At 41.5% G+C, this 21,826-nt stretch overlaps 1 protein-coding gene across 2 annotated transcripts in view; it reads right to left on the bottom strand.

Moving 5' to 3' along the window:
* The window catches only part of MNAT1 (MNAT1 component of CDK activating kinase), a 184,401-nt gene that overhangs the window by 55,494 nt on the left and 107,081 nt on the right, over positions 1-21,826 (bottom strand). The window lies entirely within an intron of this gene.

Raw genomic sequence — 21,826 nt, forward strand, 5'->3', positions numbered from 1 at the left:
ATAATAATAATAATAATAATAATAATAATAATAATAATAATAATAATAATTTATATCCTGCCTCTCTCTTCTGGGATCTAGGTGGGTAACAACAATAAAACATATATACAGACAATAATAACATTTCCCTAATTCCCTTAACCCTCCCTCCTTCTGCTAAAATTACACATAAACATCAAGACACAATACAATATCCCCAGTACAGTATATTTAGTTACAAATTTTGTAACTAAGGATCGACACAGGTCGAATTATTCCAAGAGACCATCAGGAGAAGCGGTGAAAGAGTGATTGGATCAATTTGTGATGTTTGGTAATGCTTTGGATTTTGCATACAGTACTGTTATTGCCTGTGTGTCCCCTCATTCATTGGGGGGCGGGGGTCAGTAGTGATTTCTTGGATCAACACTAGGGCTTTTCCAATTTTTTTAAAGAAATCCACTCATTTGAAATATGGTGCTAGGGGAGACTTCTACAGATATCATGGACTGCTAAAAAGACAACTGAATGGGTCTTAGAACAAATCATGCCTGAACTCTTCCTAGAAATGAAGATGACTTAATGTGGTCATACTTTGGATATATCATAAGACAATGAGACTCAACAAAAATCCTTGGTAAAGAGGAAGACAGTAGGAAAATAGATGGATAGTCAGGAAGCCACAACCTTGAGTTTGCAAGACCTGAGCAGAGCAGTTGATGACTGGAGCTGTTGGATCACTCACAGGGTCACCATAAAACAAAATCAATTTGATGGCAACTAGCAAACAAACAAACAAAACAACTTCACTTATATACCGCTTCATACCGAACTAGCAGTGTCTAAGTGTTTTACAACTGTAAGCTAATTGCCCCCAACAATTGGATACTCATTTAAGTGACCTCCTCAGAAGGATGTAAGCCTGAGTCAAGCTTGAGCCCTTTTGCTGGTACTGAACTCACAACCTTGTGGTTTTGAGTGAGTGGCTGCAGTACAGGCATTTAACCACTGCGCCACCACAACAACAATAAAGAATGCCCACTTGGCCATATGATTTGGACAAACGTTCCCTCCTCTGAATATTTTTTATAATTTCCCTCAGAATTACAGTTTTATGTTTATTTTGATTTTTTATTATTCTTAGAGTTACAGTCATTTAGTGTAAAAGTTGCTATTTCAGCAATTCACCAATGCATTATAGCATCAGTTTTTAAAAACTGAAAAAGAGAGAAAGGAGGAGAAGAGAAAGATTTTGTTGTTCTAATATGTCTCAGAATTAAAAAAAAAAACTTGAAGGGGGTGGGGGTGGAAATAACATATTGCAGCTGGTGCTGGGAAGGGTAGCCTGGGGCAATTTTTAAAAAAAATTCAAGAAGTACAACAACAAATATGGAAACCTCTCAACATGTTGTCCCACTTCAGAAAGTGCAATGTGTCATTCTTTTTTCTATATCCCTGTTCCAATTAAAAGGTTAAAAGTGATTGAGGCTTGGATAAGCTTCCACAACAAGGTCCAAGTCAGCAATGCCACTGATAGGATGACTCTGAAGGTCTTTCCTCAGGAAAGGGGATGGGATGGTGTTTAAAATGTAAGCCCACTTGTTGAAAATAAAAAATCAGCTGCAAGCTCAAAGCCTTATCACATGAGGATTAAAAGCGGAGGTTCAGCCGGATAATAGCACCTTTCTAAGGGACAAAACAGACCAGCAGTAAGCGCTAGATTGGGAGTGGCATCTGAGCACAGTGTTTAGGTGCCGCATGCTTTGAACTCACGTTTTGCCTGTAGTACCAACATTTAACCACTTTGCCACAGGGCTCCTTACAACTACAATGTCATGCGATAAGGCACATAGAAAGGCGCTACAATCCAGCTGAACTTCCACTTTCTTCATGCAATAAGGTTCTCAAACATTGATTAACTTGAAAACAGCATTTTGAAATAGTCCTACAAGAAGATTGGAGGCTCAGGGCTCCTCTGTAAACAATCTCATGCTTCAAGGGAAGAAGGCAGCTGACCAACAAACAATGGGATGCTGATTAAAACAGGGCACAGTAAGATAGAGCAGAAGTGGAAAGGAGTTCTAATCAACTTTTAAGTGGAATTCAGAGACACAGCCATATCAGTCTGGAAAACCAGTATCCATAGGGATCTTCTAGCACCTTTGAGACTAACTGAGTGAAAGACGTTGTAACATATGCTTTCATACACTATGAAAGTTTCTTTTGCACAACTAGTCTCAAAGGTGCTAAAAGATCTCTTTGCAAACTTTTAAGTGTAACATAAATTTGTAAGTAGCTCCTCTATAGCATCAAGGAACTACACGTACTTTTGACTTTTCATTTTTAGCATATCACTGTTTTTGTTTCTCTTTCTGATTGTGTTCTGTGCAGGCACGAGATCCATATGTGTGAGTCACAGAGACTGCAAAGAATTCAGGTTTTGGAAAGTGCAGAAGATTCTCCTAGGAAGAAGTGGTGATTTCCCTATGGAAACATCTACTCAAGTTTTTGATATGCCCTATCCTCTGCCTCCCAATCCTGAGTGGATAGAAACTTTTGAGTATCTTCCTTTCCTGATAATATTGCATCTGACCAAGTTGCCTATAAGAACACCAAGGGGGGAAAGAGGATGAAACTGATAGATTAGGAATATCCATTTTCATATTATTTTAGCCCCTAACCCTCCTCCATCTTCAACTGCCTTTGAAAAATAAACAACTGTCAGGCTGAAATACAAAATGCCATTCCTGCTCTTTTCTTTCCCCCTCCCAGTGTAACTCAAACTCCTGCAGCCCATAACTCATTCAAGTTTTCAACTCAGTTAAGCAACAATCTCTCTCTCCTTGAAGAAATAAAGCATTGGCTACATCTCAATTTGTTTTTAAAAGCCACCTAATTAATTCCTTCTGCACTATTTTTTTCCATTGATGGTGGGGGAGAGAAAGGGCACACACAAAAAGACGAAGGGTATTCTCAAAATAAAATGAAATCTTTGGGGCAGAGTAACCCAGATGCCCAGTGGAAATGCTGACACATTTAATATACTAGAAATATGACACCCGCATTAAGATGGACAAAGTATTGCACAAAGAAGCAGTTTCTACTTTTGATTATGCAGCATTTTTTTTACAAATAGGTACTCTGAATATATTCAATTTTTACAGCACACAATCCCCTACTTAGGACTTTGTAATGAAATACAGATACAGACTGCATTTGCAACCTACAACAGAGGAAAATCTTCTAAGGGTTTTCTCCAGGTAATCAAGCTCCTATGTGCTAAAGCTGCTACCCCACCAAAATCAACCATTTTAATCTGATTATTTCTTGATTGAGAAAGAGACCCACTTTTCCACAGTGAGGAAAGATGACAGGAAGAAAATAAACTTATTTGAAATGTAGTGAGGGAGGAGAAGAGTTCTGTGGAGACCACAGACTGCCAAAAAACCCAAATGAATGGATATTAGAGCAAATCAAGCCTGGCCTCTCCCTAGAAGCCAAAAGAACCAAACTGAGGCTGTTGTACTTTGGCTGGTGGTGCAGTGGTTAAATGCCTGTACTGCAGCCATTCACTCAAAACCACAAAGTTGCGAGTTCAAGACCAGCAAAAGGGCCCAAGCTCAACTCAGGCTTGCATCCTTCTGAGGTCGCTAGACTGTTGGGGGCAAATTAGCTTACTTGCTAATTAGCTTACTTGCTGTTCACCGCTATGATCTTTGGAATAGCGGTATATAAATAAAACAAATTATTATTATTATTATTATTATTATTTATATTATTATTATTGGAGATGATGTATTGTTGGAAAAGATGATAATATTTCGTAAAGTAGACAGCAGTAGAAAAAGAGGGACTATATTACTGGTTGATTGATTCAATCAAGGCAGCCCAGAGTCTGGAAGACCTGAAAGGGCTGTTAATACAGTTGGCTCTCCATAGTCAAGCATTCTTTATCCACGAATTCAACCATCCATGGCTTGAAAATATTAAAGAAATATATAAATTTGAAAAAGCAAACCTTGATTCTGTCATTTTATATAAGTGAGAAAATTTTACTATCCATTGTATTTAATGGGGCTTGAGCATCCATGGATTTTGGTATCCATGGGGGATTCTGGAACCAAACTCCAGTGGCTACTAAGGCCTCACTGTAACAGAGTGTCTTGGAGGGTTTTCATTCATAGAGTCACCATAAGGTAAGGTTGACCTGATGGCGAGTAACAACATCAATTCCACGACTTGGGTCCCACAGCAGAGAACATCTTCTCCCATTGTGTATTGTCTCCACTTGTGGACACAGAGGAAGGCCCCTTCTGCAAACAACAGCCAACCATCTGGTGTTGAACCTCTCTATAATTAGGTAAGGTGATCTTTCGATGGCAGACCAGCAATCTGACACTGTTTTAATCTCGATTTTTATATATATATTTAAAACCATATTGATTGATTGATTGAATTTATATTCCAATTTTCTCCCAAGATGGGATCCATGGCAGCTTACAAAAATACAAAACACTACACTACACTACAAAAAGTTTTTTTTAATTAAATGAAAATGTTACTAAAACCATGATTAAAACACTTAAAACATTTAAAATAATTTGCTAATAAAAAGCATACAATATGCATTTTAAAGGACTGTCTAAACAAAAAGGTCTTCACCAGCCATTGGAAAAAGAGTAGAGGAGAGGTAACTAGACCTCCTGTGGAAAGGAAGAACAGGGCTGAGATGTGAAGTATCCAATTTACTTGTGGAAAAATTGAAATGTTCACACATTAGAAGAGCTTGGACAGATGAGTAAAAAATCTCAGTCCATGTATGTCTCTGATAATCCATTTGTCCAATCCATTCTGGAAGTCTGGGGTACTGATCGCTAAAACCCAGTTTGAAACATTCGTGTTATACTATTTTTTTATGAAAAGACGTATAGTCACTCCACCATTTCTATGGATTCCTGGGCAAGTGCCCTGGGCAAGTTCCCCATGCTCTCAGCCTCTGGGGAATCCATGGCAAACTTCCTCTGAATAAACCTTGCTAAGAAAACCCCATGATAGGTTCGTCTTAGGGTTGCCATGAGTCAGAAACAATTTGAAAGCACAGAACAACAACGAGAATAACAACATTTCTGCTATATTTGCTCTTTTAGAAGAGGACATTAGTTTTGTAATGTAAAATTTGTGTGTGTATGTGTGTGTGTGTGTGTGTGTATATATCAAGATCTTTAAAATAAAAAACTTTTTTAATTACATAATGACATTCATATTCTATAAATACTGAAATTAAGGGCTTTATTACACATGGCTTTTAAATGATGATTCCCATGGGAAGAAAGAGGCATAAGCTATGATGATTGCACAATACCACTTCCTTCCCGTAGCTGCCCCTGCCAATAGGCGCTTGTCCCTTCACCCCGTCTCATTTCACTCCCTGCTGTAACTATCCACCTTATCCAAACACTGGCCTTCAGGGACTTAACCCTCCTGAGCAGGTTTTTAGGGTGCACAGAGGGCTGGGGGGGGGGGGGTATTTCCACCTAATTCCAATCACAGAAGATGCCTGTGTAAGTTGAAAGATATTGCCTATGCTAAGATAAAATCCTCTACTTACTTACCTGGGACTATATTCCCCTGAAAGCCATGAGAATTATTCCGGACTGAACATGCCTATAGGTTTGCACAGTAAGATTTCTCTTGTGCCTCCAAAGAAAGCAAATGGCCGTTTTATAATACATGGCAGTATCAGTCTGTTTGGCTGTGGAGTAAGTTCCAGGGTTACCTGGCATGAGACTATTGAGCCTCTTTCCGCTCCTTCACATCAATGCAACAAAGCTCCCTGGATTGCTGCCACAGTTCCAATGCCAGATGTGGACAGTGACCGACCGAGGTAGAGTTTGTGAAGTTTTCTTGGACCTATGCTCTCATTAATTTTTCAACAAAAAAAGCCAGAGTTCCAAACGCATCCATCAAATTCTCCTTCACATCAACTAATACACAAGGCAATGAAGTATCAAAGGCAAATACTCTCTATGTTGGGTTGCTTTGAACATTTCACCTAATCCAAGAACACTTTGGCCCCCTGACCAAGATGTTCCGTCCCCATTCCAGGAAATTTGCAGGCATTCCAGGAAGCCAATCGGGGAATTTCCTTCGAGGATGATTGGCAGCACTTCTGATGACAACAGAAAAACTGGGAGATGCAGAAAATGCCTGTGAAAGAAATGAAAGCAAGTTGCTCCTTCTTTCCTTCAGCATTAGTCCCCTATCCGGTGCTGGAAGAATTGTATCAATTAAACCAATGATAATCTGAGCCTGCAGACACAGTTCAAAATGCTGGTCATGACCTATCAAGCCATATAAAATCTGTTCTCATGCTCTCTGAGGGATCATATTCTCTTATACATGTCTGCCTGAAGTATTAAGCTCTTCAGGGGGAGCTGTTGTTGTTTTTTAGTCCCACCTCACTCAGAGGTATATCTGGTAGAGACACAAGGGAGAGCTCTCGTGTCACCCCCTGGTTTGATTTCTAAGGATGCTTGATTATATCATTCTTCAGACCCCAGCAACATAAGACAGTGTGGCTTTCTTTCTCTTTTTGCATCCTGAAATTGTCATTATTTGTTATCAAGTCTATTTTGCCTTATGACACTCCTATGAATGAGAGACCTCCAAGCACTTGTCCTGCTCAAATCTTGCAAACTCAGGACCATGGCCTCCCTGGCTGAATCAAGCCTACTATAACGTGGTCTCCCTACAGCCTACCACTTTGCCAAGCACTACAGTATTTTCCAATGAATCATACCATCTCATGGAATGTATAAAGTAGGACAAGCTCAGAATAATCATTTTGGCTTCTAGTGAGAGTTCAGGACTGATTTACTCTTGCATTATTTATATGTCTTTTTAGCAGTCCATGGTATCTTGCAGGACTCCTCCAGAATGACATTTCAAATGAGTTGATTTTCCTGTTGTCAACTTTCTTAACTCTCCAAGTTATACACCCACGCTCAGAAATCGGAAATACTATGACAGTTTGTGCTGGTCTATGACCAAAATAAAGATTTATTCTATTTTGTCTATTCTATGGCACACAGTACAGGATTTACAGAACACAGTCCTCAGGCAAGGAAACCACAAAGGTCAATTTGAAAGAGAAACAGCCAAATTGAATTTTATTCATAAATTCCAATCCATTAGCAGAGATATGAACAATGACTATGGCTTCTTCACGCACTAGATACAGTAATACATGAATCCTTAATACTGCACATATAACCAAAAAAAACTTCTCAGAAAAGGTTTTAACCTCAAATAAAATGACTTTATTGCTTTCACATAGGGTTGCCATAAGTGAGGACCTCCAAACCGGGTCAAATGTAGGACAAATGCAGGACAACATTTTCAAATGTAGGACACATTTTTAAAACATGGAGGACACACAAAAAAATTGAGGCTTTTTTAGAAATGTTAATATAAATGCATCTTTCTTAGGCATGATCAAAATGGAGGACATTTTGACATTATTCCTAGACAGATCACGGAAATGTACTTCCCTTTCTGGCCACCCCCCTCTCCCCATTCCAAACAGCACATTTGAGCATTGAACATGGCTTTATTTTAACATTGCCTCTTGCATATTTCAGAGGCTTATTCCACAACCAAACCCTTTGGTCAAGGGACTTTGGTTTTTCTTCATTTTGACTTGTTTTCTCTGTATTCCTCCCCACCAAATAAAGGAGACATGAAATGGAGTTAATGGGTACAAGTTGTTAAACAAAAAAGTCTTGTGAGACTCTGTAGGCAAGAGGTGCACCATGTTAAGAACTGCATTAAGCACACTTAGGCTGCTGCCACACTGCTTTCACTCTCATCACTCCATCCTATGGAATCCTGGGATTTGTAGTTTGTTGTGGTGCCAAGGCTGGGCTTTGAAATCTCAGGCATAAGAGAGGCAAAAGGCTTGGGCTGCATCTACACTGGAGAAATAATCTGGTTTGAGACCACTTTAACTGCCTCGGTTGAATGCTATGGAATTCTGGGAATGGTGGTCTGTTCCAGCACCACAGCAGAATGGCAGTTAACCCCTGGAAAGCTCTCTGACCAAGGTGACCAATGCCCTCACCCCAAAATGTAGGGCACCCAAGCAAAAAAATGTAGGACATGGCCAAAAATAAAAGCTAAAAACACCCATGTAATTATAAATCCATGCTTCTTAGCCATGATCCAAATGGAGGACATGTCCTGGAAAAGGAGGAGGATGCCTGGTCACCTTGTCTCTGGTCCAAAATGCACTGCAGAAATAAAACAATGCTGGACTGAAATGCCCAGAGTTCCTCACCAAAGCTGCATCCACACTGAGGAAATAATCCAGTTTGAGAGTGACTTAACTGTCCTGGGTTAGTGCTGGGGAATGCTGGGAATTGTAGTACATTGTGGCCCCAGAGCTATCTCTGACAGGGAGTCCCATAACCCTCCAAACGTAGTTGAACTGCAGTGCCCAGAATTCCTCCCCAGGTGCTGCATCCACACTGAGGAAATGGTCCAGTTTGAGACTGCTCAGTGCTGGGGAATCCTGGGAATTGTAGTCTATTGTGGCCTCAGAGCCATTACTGACCGAGAAGTCTCAATGTCTCCCAAACACTAGCATTCCCAGGATTCCCTAGCACTGAGTTAAAGCAGTCTCAAAGTGGGTTATTATTCCTGCAGTGTGTGAGAGAGATATAAAAGCTAGGGACTGGATTCATTTGGAGGATCTCTGTGTCCAAAACACACTGCTTGGACTGCCAGGGCTCAGTGCTATGGAATCCTGGGAATTGTAGTTTATTGTGGCATTGAGCTTTGGCAGTTAAAGGGGTCTCAAAGTGCAGGGGGGGGAGAGAAAAGCCAGGGAGAGTGAATGAGAAGCTCATCTTGGCTGTGACTACTCTGAGAGGAGGAGGAGGAGGAGGAGGAGGGAGGGAGGGAGCCAAGGGAGGTGGCCAGGACCATCAGCCTCCTCTCTTCCACCGAAGACTGCTGGCAAGAGGCTCTGCCCCCAGGCAGCTCTGGTGCCACAAGAAACTACAATTCCCAGAATCCCATAGCACTGAGCCATGGATGTTTAAGGGGGGGTCAAACTATTTCTGCAGCCTTTGCTACCCCAAAGCCTTCTATTATTTACCAGCAACTTGCAAGGCAAAATCTCTTCCTTCCAAGCCATTGAAAACCAACCCAAATGCAGGGCTGACTGCTTCTTTCCCATTGGTCAGCTTCGGGAGAAATTTGCATATTATAAGTAAAGGTGTTTAGGACCTCAAAAACGATCCTGTGATCAAGAATTACAACAATACTGACCTGGTAGACATTGATGGCCTTTTTTTTTCCTCACTGTAACCTGGAAAGTCAGGCCTCTTGCAGGACATATATACCAAGTGGGCTGGCAATAGCTCTGAGTGGGAGGTGTCCTGAAGATCTGCTCTCTAGGCTGAGCCAGGCAGGGAGGCGGGGAGGGTGGCACACAGCCATGGGGAGGGCTGGAGCTGCCTCCAGGGCCTCTGGGGGGGGGGGGAGTCCGGGGGGCGGGGCCAAACCGGGTTGGGACCATGTGGCCCCGCCCCAAACTGGGAAAGTCCCGCCCCCAGGCGGGATATGGCAAGCCTACTTTCACATATCAAGTCTTATACGTGTATGCAACCACTGTATGATCTACAAGACCTGCACCTTACACAGGCCTTTGAAAATTTAGGGCGAGTGTCATGATTTGCATCTTTCTGGACCCTGTTATCTTCTTTCTCACTCCCAGAACTATATAAATACATCCTATAGACTGAGGTCTTAGCACCACTCTGTATTGCATCTGAAGAAGTGGATTGATATCTGCAAAAGCACATGCTAAAATTTTAAAAAATCACTCTTAAAGGTGCTGCTAGATCCCTCTTTTTCATCTCCCCCTCTGTCGTATTTTTTTTAAAAAAAACAATGGCAAGAATGATTCTGACTTTGCTATTCAATTATTTATCTTCATATTTTATACTTGATGATCGTATCTAGTTCCTTTATGGCTACCCTTCCAACTCTCACCCTTCTTACTTCCTGACTACATTCTCTGTTATGAACTTTAATTATGTCAATGTCTTCATTGCCACCAGTAAAGTTATGTAAATCTTCTGTGGCCATTCTTTTCTTTAATATTCAAGGGTAACCCTGCTTTTGTGCTTTCTTCCCCCAACCTGATAAACCCAGTTGTGCCAGATTACAACTCCCATCACACCATCAGCCAGCATAGTTAAAACTGATTGGGACCAATTCTCCAGAGATCTTTCTGGCCCTTCAGAGATTATTTACCCCCAGAAAATGCAGGGGACTATGCTTGGGCCCTAAAGTATTTATGGCAATGTTGATATGAATTTTCATACCTATCTCTATGACTGCATATGCACTGCAGGAATAATGCAGTTAGATGCTGCTTTAATTAAATCCACAGTGCAGAAATAATCCAGTTTGACACCATTTTAACTGCCCTGGCCCAATGCTATGGAATTCTGGAATTTGTAGTTTGGAGAGATTTAGCTTTCTCTGCCAAATAGCTCTGATGCCAGAAAAAAAAACTACAAATCCCAGGATTCCATAGCACTGAACCATAGCAGTGGCATCAATCTGCATTATTTCTACAACACAGATGTAGTGTAAATCACAGAGCAGTAGCAACAATTAAACACCACCACAACAGAAGAACCTAAATTAAAAGCATAATTTCCCCCCCCCCCCCATCCCCAGTGCCTTAGTCCAGCAAATAATGTTAACCTGAACAAGAAGAATCTGGAAATACCTGCCTAATCTGCAAGATCATTCTGAATTAAAATGGATCCTCTCTATATAAAGCAATTCACTGAGATCAGGCAAATGTTGATTTCTTCAAACCCTCACTTGAATCCACAGAACCTCCACCCATTTAATTTGAAATATATTTTGTACCCATTGTTTGTGTAGACATTTGCCTCCTCCCTCTGCCTAGAAGAGTATTATTTTTTTATTCTTTGATGCTGTCATGGGAAAAACAAGATGATTAAGAATGACAAGCATCTGCTAGTCAAAACAGAAGACATATAGGATGCTTATTTCTTTGATGATCCTGTGTGGCATTTCCATAAAGGAAAATCTGCACTAAGCTCTCAGCAATCAATGCAAATGGCCTTGCTATGTTTTAAGGCACCTCTTCTGAGAAACACACATTCTATTCATCAGACCTGCACTGAGGGAAGGGAGCCTCTTTAAGATAATAAAATGAAAAACCTTTCCATATTAGCAAACCAAAGTCTGAATCTGCAGGCAATTTAACTGGCTTCCCTTTCAGCTAAATTATTTTATTTAATAGGTATGGGTCTATCACCTCTCCAGTGACCAGGGCCCTTGAGATAATACACAATTGTTCAAAACACTTTAAAAACATTAAATAAATAAGTAAAGACTAATAAAAAACTTATCTCAAATAAAATAAAATAAAATAATTAAAGAGCCACACAAACCGCTTAAAAAACAAAGACATAGCCATGTTAGTCCGGAAAATCAGTGTATGCAAAATCGTGTAGCACCTTTGAGACTAACCAAAAGAAAAAAGCTGGTAGCCAGATTTTAAAAGCCCCTTCACCTCCCTAGGACACTGAAACTGATTTTAGGAGCAGCAGTGGCACCCACTTCTCTGCCATCTGGTACAGAGGAAGCAGAGGAGGCGAAGGTTTGGACAGAAGTGGAGGTGTTGTGGTGCCAAGGTAGGAAAAGGAGTGATGACCTGGTATGGTTGGCAGGGCAGGAGACAGGAAAGATAATGAGGTAGAACAGGATTGAGGAGGTGGATTGGCCACCGCACAGCCCACTCCCAAAGGGGGCCACTGCCTGCGATCCTGCTGGTTTAAAGTGACTCCTTTTTGATCTGGTTGTTTGGACCAGAGGATGGCATTGGAGGAGCTTCCAGCCATTTGGGGGGTATGCATCATCTGAATGCCACACCCCCAAAGCAACCGGAAGCTGCTTCTTTTTATCTATGTGTTCTGGGCCTCAGTTAACCAGGCTTCTGTGGATTATCAGAAAACTTTATTGAGTACTCAGGAACAACCAGCTAGTAAGGGATTTTTGGACAAAACTAAAGAACCAAGGGAACACACATATCTAATAAAAGCATTTGAAAAGCATTAACTCCACCCCACAAAATTGGTGTGCTAAACATTACATCATTCTCAAAACAATTGCTTCTTCAGTTGAATTTTCTTCTTTCTCAGTTGTGTCAACTCCCATCATTAGAAATAACAGAGTCCTCCAAGCCTTTAGAAGCTGTAAGGGCAAAAACACTTTTACCAGGCATTCAGCAGACCCAAGCTCTCTCTAAAGCTGTCTCAACCTATCCAGTTAACATATTTTTAAAAATATAAAATATCACATATTTTGCTATCTATATAACTATCAATCTAATCAACCCTCTATGTATCTGTTTGTTAAAGTTTTATAACCACTTATATATATTTTCTCCAAAGTATCACAATCCAGTTCTATATACAGCAAGCCTCAAAGTCATTAGCCCCAGTAAAAACCATACATGTATAATATCATATATTGTAATAGTTTATCACACTGGGAAAAAAGACGGGAACACAGCAGGATGCTCTGTCAATATAGTGGGATTTGGCAACGATTATCACACGACGTCGCAAATATCCTGCAATTATACTGTGAAAAATGAGGAAATATAGCACCGCTTTTTATTCAAGGGGAAATCCTGTGATTAAAAAGGGGCACAATAATTCATCTTTATTCACTGGATAATCGTGGAATATTTGCAATGCTGCGTGACATGGTGTGATAATCTTTGTCAAATGGCACTATATTGACAGAGCATCCTGCTATGCTCCCGTCTTTTTCCCCAGTGTGATAAACTCCACAGTTGGACCAAACACATGATACAAAACAGAATTCCCCAGCATAACATCATGCCAGGATTAGCCCAATTCTAACAGGTTTCAGTCGCCGGGGGTGGAGGGGGGACAGGCTCTAAAAATCTAGGTCTTTGTGCTAAAGTGGGAAAGGAAGTGGATGGGTTGATGCTATTGACAAGACAGGAGGCAGAGAGGAAGAGGGGGGAATAGGAGTAGGTGGAGAGTGAGAAGGATGAACTAGTTATGCAGCAGCTACAAAATAATCAAAGCTGTGAAAGAGAAATCTGAAAGGAGGAGGGCAGACTGTAGTAAGAGTCACAATATAGGCTTATTTGTTGTTGTTAACTGCCCTCGAGGCAGTCCCGACTCATGACAACCTTGTGGATGAGACAGCTGTAAGCCATCCTATCCTCCACTGCTGTGTTTATTAAAATCTCTGGCTAATTAAATAAATACCTTAGCTACCAGTAGTATTTTTTGAGATCTGCACCTAACCCCCCCCCCATAAGTTATGTTATATTTAGAGCATATTTTCTATAGCACTGGCTTTTTAAGGAACACAACTATTGCATTAAAACAGAACCAAGTGTAGTTTAATTCTATTTTATTGTAGATTTTGTATGCACTTAGCTATATTGCATATAGAGCCAGTATAGCATAATGGTTTGAGTGCTGAGCTAGGGCTCTGAGAGACTGGGGTTCAAATTTATGTCCAGCCATAGAAACTGAGTGAGTGATTTTGGGCAAGTCATACACTCTCAGTCTCAGAGAAAGGCAATGGCAAGTTGCCTTCTGAACAAATCTTGCCAAGAAAACCTAATAATAGGTTTGCCTTTGTGTCGCTTAAGAAAGCATACAACAACAAAGCTATAGTGTACTTGCTTTAAATTGTAAGATCCCTTGAGTCCAAACTTTGGATGAATGACATGGTATAGAAAGAGATAATAATAGTAACAGCAATAGTAGTAGTAGTAATAATAGAATATTATTTTAGCTAGATATTGTTTTATTTGTATTTCTTTTTATCCTGTAAGCCTTCCTAAGTCTCAGGTTTAGGGGAAAGACCATGTATAAAGTAAAAGAATCCAGTACAAAGAAACTCAGGACAGGGGAATACTAGCCAGAGATACAGCCTAAGCTCCACTATCCATCTTCAGCTAAACCTACAAGGATATTCCTTGACATCAACAAACCAGAACAGGTCAACTGAGGCCTCCCTACCTGCTCCCATGTTGAGGTCAGATTTTGTTGCTGATCTCAGCAACTAAGAGACTCTAAAATTGTGCTGTCTGCAGACAACGCTGGCCTTACTTCACCTCTGTCTGACCCTGTTCCCACCTTGAGAGGTGCTGCAGTTGACAGTATTAAACCAGCAGAGCTTGTCATCAGTTCATAAAAATGGGAGGATGGGTTAATTTGATCAACCCAGGTAAATGCCTGGAAAGGAGAGCAAGATGCCAAGGGGATGATGTAAGCTTTTCAAAGAGCAAACATGACCAGCCATCCTGCCTATAGATTTGCCTACCTACCTTAAATTCAACAGTTCTTGCTACTTGAGTACCAACCAAGACAATGACAAATGACAAGTCAAAGGATAGGCTGCCTCTCCTTTCTTGATCTGTAAATATCTGTGTGTTGAAATCACTAGCTGGTTTTGCAACCAAAAAGATAAATTCTCTGCACATGGTAACCAACCAAGGGCTGTGTTGGTGGACAACGAAGCTGTAGCCACAGACAATGAGTACTAAACAACAAGCTTCTATTCAAGAAGTTGAACCATGTTTGTATTGCATTTTCTCAACTGACATGTGACCAAGCTAGTAAAGCAGAATCCAAGCATGACCCAAAGTTGATTTGCAAACCACGGTTTATGCTAGCTATGGTTTGCTGTGATGCCAACCAAAAAAGCAAATTAAGACAAGGGAAAGTTATTTAAATATATGCTGTTATCCTAGACAATGAAGAAATAGAAATAGTAAAAGAATTCTCATACCTGGAATCCAACATTGATAGAAATGAGGATTGCAGTCAGGAATTCAGAAGAAGATTACCGTATATACTCGTGTATAAGTTGACCTCATGTATAAGTCGAGGTCAACTTTTGGGAGCAGAAATGGGGATTTTTATATGACCTGTGGATAAGTCGAGGGTCAGTCTTAAGGGGGCAGCCCAGCTGGGGAGAGGCTCCGGGTTGATCAGCGTCTCTCTAGCCGGGCTGCCTTCTTAGGAGGAGGGAGCCCAGATGGAGAGAAGCCTGCGAGGGACGCACAAGCGCCCTTCCCAGGCTTCTCTCTAGCCGGGCTGCCTTCTCATGAGGCCTCCTCATGAGGAGGCAGTCCGCCTGGAGAGAAGCCTGCGAGGGACGCACGAGTGCCCTTCCCAGGCTTCTCTCTAGCCGGGCTTCCTTCTCATGAGGTCTCATGAGGAGGGAGCCTGCCTGGAGAGAAGCCTGCGAGGGACGCACAAGCGCCCTTCCCAGCCTTCTCTCTAGCTGGCTTCCCTTCTCAGGAAGTTTCCTCAGGAGGAGGGAGGCTGGCTGGAGTCGAAGGCTGCAGGGCGAACGTGCACCCTTCCCAGCGTCGCCCCAGCTGGGCACTTGGTCGGAGGACCCTACTGACCCTTGTATACGTCTACCCCAGGATTTTGGGGACCATTTGGGGACAAAAATTTCTCAACTTATAGTCAAGTATATACAGTAAAAATGGGGAGGGCAGCCATGAAAGAACTAGAAAAGATTATAAAAAGTGATGATATACAGCACAGCACAACAGGTAGAATTATACAAGCCATTGTGTTCCCTATTACCATGTATGCATGCAACAGTTGGCCCGTTAAGAAAGTGGATAGGAAGAAAATAAATTCATTTGAGATGGAGTGCTGGAGAAGAATGCTGAGGATACCATGGATAGCCAAAAAGACAAACAAATGGGTTGTAGAGCAGATCAGTCCAGAAATCTCCCTGGAAGCCAAGATGACTAAACTAAGGCTGACGTACTTTGGTCACATCATGAGAAAGCATGACTCATTGGAAAAAAATAATAATGCTAGGGAAAATGGAGGGAAGTAGAAAGAGAGCAAGGTCACATGCTAGATTAATGAATTCTATTAAGGAGGTCATGAGTACAGTGCGGCCATGTTATACGCGGGTGTGCTTTACGAGGTCTTGAGTGTACGCGCTCAAGACGCGGGGTGCAAGGGGAAGCGCATCCCATTCAAATGAATGGGCGCACGTGCCCATGGCGCCCCACGTGCTACCAAACCGCCGTGCACAAGTGCCATTGTTTCCAATGGGGCTCGAGCATAGGCGGAATTCGCCTTACGTGGCAGGGTCCGGAACGGATCCCTCGCATAAGGCAAGGGCAGACTGTATGAATTCACAGGAACTAAGCAGAGCCATGGAGGCTAGGGAGTTTTGGAGATGTCTTATCCACAGGGTCGCCATCGGTCAAGATCAACTCAAGGCAGTTAACAACAAAATTATGCTTTAATACCAACAACATCTGGGTTGACATGAAATTCAAGATCATACCCCATTAATTTCAGTAATCAAACTCGATTTTGACTATTATTATCTTGTAGCTGATTATACAAGTTGTTCCTTCCCTCTTAAAAATATATGTTGAATATTTTCCCCTTAAGGAAAGCCTTATGGTCAAAACATCCACATGTTAACAGATTTTTGCGGATATATTTTGCTTAAAGTGCAATTTATAGATGTTACTTACAGTGGGTCCTTGGCAGACGCTGGGGTTTGGTTCCAAGACATCCCATGGATACCAAAATCCATGGATGTTCAAGTCCCATTCAATAAAATGGATAATAAAATGGTGTCCCCTATATAAAATGGCAAAAGCAAGGTTTGCTTTCAGTATATATATATATATATTTTTGAATATTTTCAAGCCATGGATTCTTGAATACTTGGATAAAAAAATCTGTAGGTATGGAGAGCTGACTGTACTGGCAGTTAGTTACTGAAATGTTTTGCCTGGTTATTGTTCACTGTACACTTGTGAGGGGAGAGAGAGATGTCTTTATAAACTAGTGCTTTTCCTGTATGTATTGCCACTCAGTATGGCAACTTTGCCACCTGTGAAATGAGCTTTTTGTTGTATTTTGTAGTGGTAAATATGGAATTTGGTTCATATTCCACCACTGTTTCTATTTCTGTTCTGTTTATAGGCTTAGTCTCCAAACCTGACTTGTTTTCCTTTTATGAAATAGGTCTTGGAGCCAAAAACTATGGATTAAAAAAATTGGTTTTTTGTTTTGTTTTGGAACTCAAACTTAGGGCCAAAACAGACAGCCCAAAAACGTTGGATTGGAGCCGCCATGGAGCTGCATGCAGTGGCATCGCAACAACCCCACACCATGCCCCAACCCGGCATTTTCCCGGCGCAAAAAGAAGCAGCAGAAAGCAGCTCCTTTTTGCGCTAGGAAAAAAGCGCCTTTGCCTCCACTGTGGTGGTTTTTCTGCGTGTATGCAACATGTGGCATCTAAATGCCATGCCGCCAGAGTGCTGAAAAACTGCTGCCATGTGGGTAGTGGGGCGGCTTCACAGCATGTTCCGGACGTCTTGGGGACGTGCATCATGCTTACGCCACACCCCCAAGCGGCCAGGAAGATGCTGCATTTTCCCAGTCTGTTTATCCCCTAACTAAGCTTTGTACTTAAATTTCTGGACAACCCATATCTCTTTGAGCCTCATTAGTTTGCTTTCTGGGCAACTGATGCTTTGTGACTGGCCACAACTTCCACTGCAGGCATTCATCAAATAGCCAAGTCCCCTACACACACACACACACACACACACACACAGAGAGAGAGAGAGAGAGAGAGAGAGAGAGAGCAACCATTTTGTGAGAGCATCAACAGCACATCCTCAAAATTCCAAATGTTTCAACTACCTGCAACTGAATTCACTTTTATGACAAGCACTCTTTGAAGAGAAAAAGGTTATTTTGCATTTACAAGGTTATCACATTATGCAATTTTAGTTTATTTTTGTTTTTAATTATTTGTACTACTGGTGCAAACAGGAGGTTTCTTGAAAGGCAATTTATGAATAATGGAAAGAAAGAAAGAAAGAAAGAAAGAAAGAAAGAAAGACACAGCAGTTTGTGCTGATGCTAGTAATAGGTGAGTATCTGAGCATGAATTCCCCCCCCCCAGAAGTTTCTGACTGCTTAAATATATACAATAGTACAACTAGTCACACTAAATCTTCACAAGCAGAAGACTTTACTTCATAGCAAATGATTTAAAGCTCTGTGTATGAAATTTTGCAGTTGAAGAACAAAAATGTTATTTATGGACTTCTAAAGCTTGCAAGAACTAGGTTATAAGGGCTACCTTTCACCACTCTACAAACAGAACTAGCTCACATTTTTAAGGAATTAGCATATTTCATGCCCATCTAAGAAATGTTGATTGTTTTAACATTATAGTATGAAATTGGTATGACATAGATGCTTTTGGTACTGCAGTGCACAGTACACTTGTATTCATTTCAGTTTCTTACACTGCTGGGTAATCCACTTTTTCAGGTTAATAGAATGTTTAAGAACTTTGGACTGAAGCCAAAGAAGTGTGTGGTTCACTGATGTCATCTGATAGCGTTAGATAAAAATCATAAGTACCAATAAGACATGGGATACAGGTCAACTGATCAGTTATTCATAATGTTTTGCGGTTGTGGAGTTCTGTGGAATAGATTCTGCTTATCCTACTGTATAGGGCTCTACTTGAAGGCATCATCTGTCTGAAAGATTGTCCAGTTCAAGTCCAATTTAAAGAGCAGTAGCCATTTAGAAGAGAGAACAGGGGTCTTGAAGCTGCCCTATAACACCATTTGGTTAGCAAATTGGTACACAGGTCACGTGGTCACAGTCTGCCCAAACATGGTAAAATGTACTATGCTCTACATTGGCCTACCTTTGTACCAAGTTTGGAAACTTCAATTAGTTTAAAACATGGCAATCAGATTGGCCACAAAGTTGGCATATCACACTAATATTTAAATCACTCCACCAGTTGCCAATTAGTTTCTGGGCAAAGTACAAAATGTTGGTTATTACTTTTAAAGCTCTACGTGGTTGCCCTTCAGGGATCTCCTCCTCCCATATAATAGTCAAATCTTCTGGGAGACATTTACTTCAACTGGCAGCTGTCACATAGAGGGCATTTTCATCAGACTGGTTATGACAGTCTAAGAATGATATTCTTTTAAAGGAGGATAATCCATTCCCCCAATTTCTGGGACCCTAATAGGGAAGCTTAGAAACCCCAGGTTCAGTTCCCAGGACTGCAGTATTTCTTTTGGGCTGTTTACACGTTGGAAATAATCCTCGTTCCAATTGAATAGAATATTATCAAGCCACAAACAATTTGCAAGAATACACCTAACCCACCCCCCACCCCACTTTTAACCTCCACAGAAAAAGGCTTCATGGTTTTTACTGGAGGATAAACAGAAATTTGCAGAAATGGCTGTTCAGCAGAGAAAGGGTAAACAGATGCAAACATGTGCAGGAAAGTGAAGACAATAAAGCATCAATGCAAATGTGCAAAAATACACAGCAATTTGCATAGTACAATTGCATGCAGACTAGCCCTGAGTTTTAAAGAATGAGACAGTTGATTGTGGGAAAGTTTGTGTTTAAACCCCTGGCTGCCACTGCTAATCAGATCAGGATAGTGGTTCTCAACATCCACCCCCACAACTGGCCATACTGATCAAGGCAACTGCACACTGATGTCCTTCAACCTCCAAAGGCCCCAGTGAACAATACCAGTGAATGATGATTCTAAGAGTTGGCTGAAACCCAATGCTTGAGAAACTGAGGTTGGAAAAGACAATACAGTACAGTATTGGACTAGACTAAATGGTACAGTGCTCTGACCTAGTACAGTCGGCCCTCCTTATCCACAGATTTTTCATCCGTGGATTCAAGCATCCATGGCTTGAAAATATTCCCAAAAAGTATAAATTCCAAAAAGTAAACATAGGCCTGTTACAGACTGCCAAAATAAAGCTGCTTCGGGTCTCTTTGGAGGTATGCTGTTTAAATGATGCATGTATCCTAAGAATCCAGAAGCTGCACCAAAGCTGCACTCCAGTGCTTAGGAATGGAGTGTGGCTTTGGCGCGACCTCCAGACTCTTAGGACCTATGCATCATTTAAACAGCATACCTCCAAAGAGACCCGAAGCAGCTTTATTTTGGCAGTCTGTAACAGGCCATTGATTTTGCCATTTGATATAGGAGACACCATTTTACTATGCCATTATATTTGAGCATCCACGGATTTTGTTATCCACAGGTCCTGGAACCAAACCTCAGCAGACAACAAGATCCCACTGTATTGTTTCTTGCTTTCCCATAGGGAAACGAGTGGAAGAAAAGGTTTCTACTCCAGCTTTAATTGTACAGAACAGCTGGATCCTTCAAGCAGGTGTGTGCATATGATGCAATTCTAGCCAGTAAGACAGATGCAGATGTGCACCTGCATCAACCATGCGTGTAGATTTCCCTTGTTGGATGGGTCCAAGTTCCCTCTATCCCTTATTCCTGTACAGCAGTATTTTTATGCAACATTTGGAAGTACAATTATTTTTAATCTTCTCTTAATACTAAGCTTACTCCATAAAACCTTAAAGGAAGTTCCCTGTGCTAACAAGCACACTGCTTTGATGCAATTAGCACAGATCCGTTTAAAGACTAAAGCACCTCTGAAGCCTTAAGCCTTTTTGGAAATAGCTGCCCAAAGAGAAGCACCCTCTTTCCACCAGTTGCTGCCACATATGTCAATGCCAATCAGGCACATTTGCTGGAGCACATTCCAGAGTTTACTAATTAATCTCCCCAGCAAACTTCCCCAAGGGCTATTTGCCACTTGAAGCAAGTACCCACTTTTAATTTAAAGGAACAGGAACTCTATGTAGCCTAATAAATGTCTGGAGTCCAGGCTTTGTTCTCCTGAAGTCAATTCTAATGTTCACATGAACATTTCTCTCTAGATAGATAGATAGATAGATAGATAGATACAGACAGACAGACAGACAGACAGACAGATACATAGCTGCTGTTGTATGCCTTCAAGTCATTTACCTCTCACAAAGTTTTTGTGGCAAGATTTGTTCAGAGGGGTTGCCTTTCCTTTCCTAGAGAGTGATTTTTCCTAAGGTCACCAAGTGGGTTTCCATGGTCAAGCAAGGATTCAAAGAATTTCAAACCCTGATCTGCAAGATCGTAGTAAAACACACTATACCATGTTGGCTCACCCTAGATCAGTGATGGAGAACCTTTTAGGGACCAATGCCCAAACTAAAAGGCCTTCTAACACCAGGTGTTACCTGGAACCAGGAGCAGGAATTCCACCCTCTGCCGGTGGCTCTTCTGGGGCGGGACTTCTCCCCCTTGCCCTCTAGCTGCCTCTCCAGAGACAACTGAAGGCCCGGGGAGAGGAGGAGGAACAGGTGAGCGCCTGTTCCTCCTCCTTCCCCTGCACTGTCCCCAGGCCCAACTGCCTCCAGAGAGGCAATTCAAGGCTGGGGAGAGTCGGGAAGGAGGAGGAACAGGTGTGCGCCTCTTCCTCCTACTTCCTGCCCTCTGTGTGCCAGGGAGAATGGCTTTGCGTGCCATCTCTGGCATGCATGCATCACGGCCCTAGATACATAGTTGCACAATGTTTCTTCTAGTAACATTGCTAGAAGAAAATTGCATTTCAACAATCACCTGCATTTTATTTTCATAAGAACATAGGAACTGGATTAATTGATCAGAGGACAATCTATCTATGTCCAGGAATTTCTGTAATGCGCTTTACATGGGGCAACCCTTGTACCAATCTCGGAAGCTTCAGTTAGTGCAAAATATGGCAGCAAGGCTGGTCACTGGTTGTTCCAGGGCCAGCCATATAACACCTGTTCTGAAAGATCTTCAT

Source organism: Sceloporus undulatus, chromosome 1 (genome assembly GCF_019175285.1).
Source record: "Sceloporus undulatus isolate JIND9_A2432 ecotype Alabama chromosome 1, SceUnd_v1.1, whole genome shotgun sequence".
Taxonomy (NCBI): domain Eukaryota; kingdom Metazoa; phylum Chordata; class Lepidosauria; order Squamata; family Phrynosomatidae; genus Sceloporus; species Sceloporus undulatus.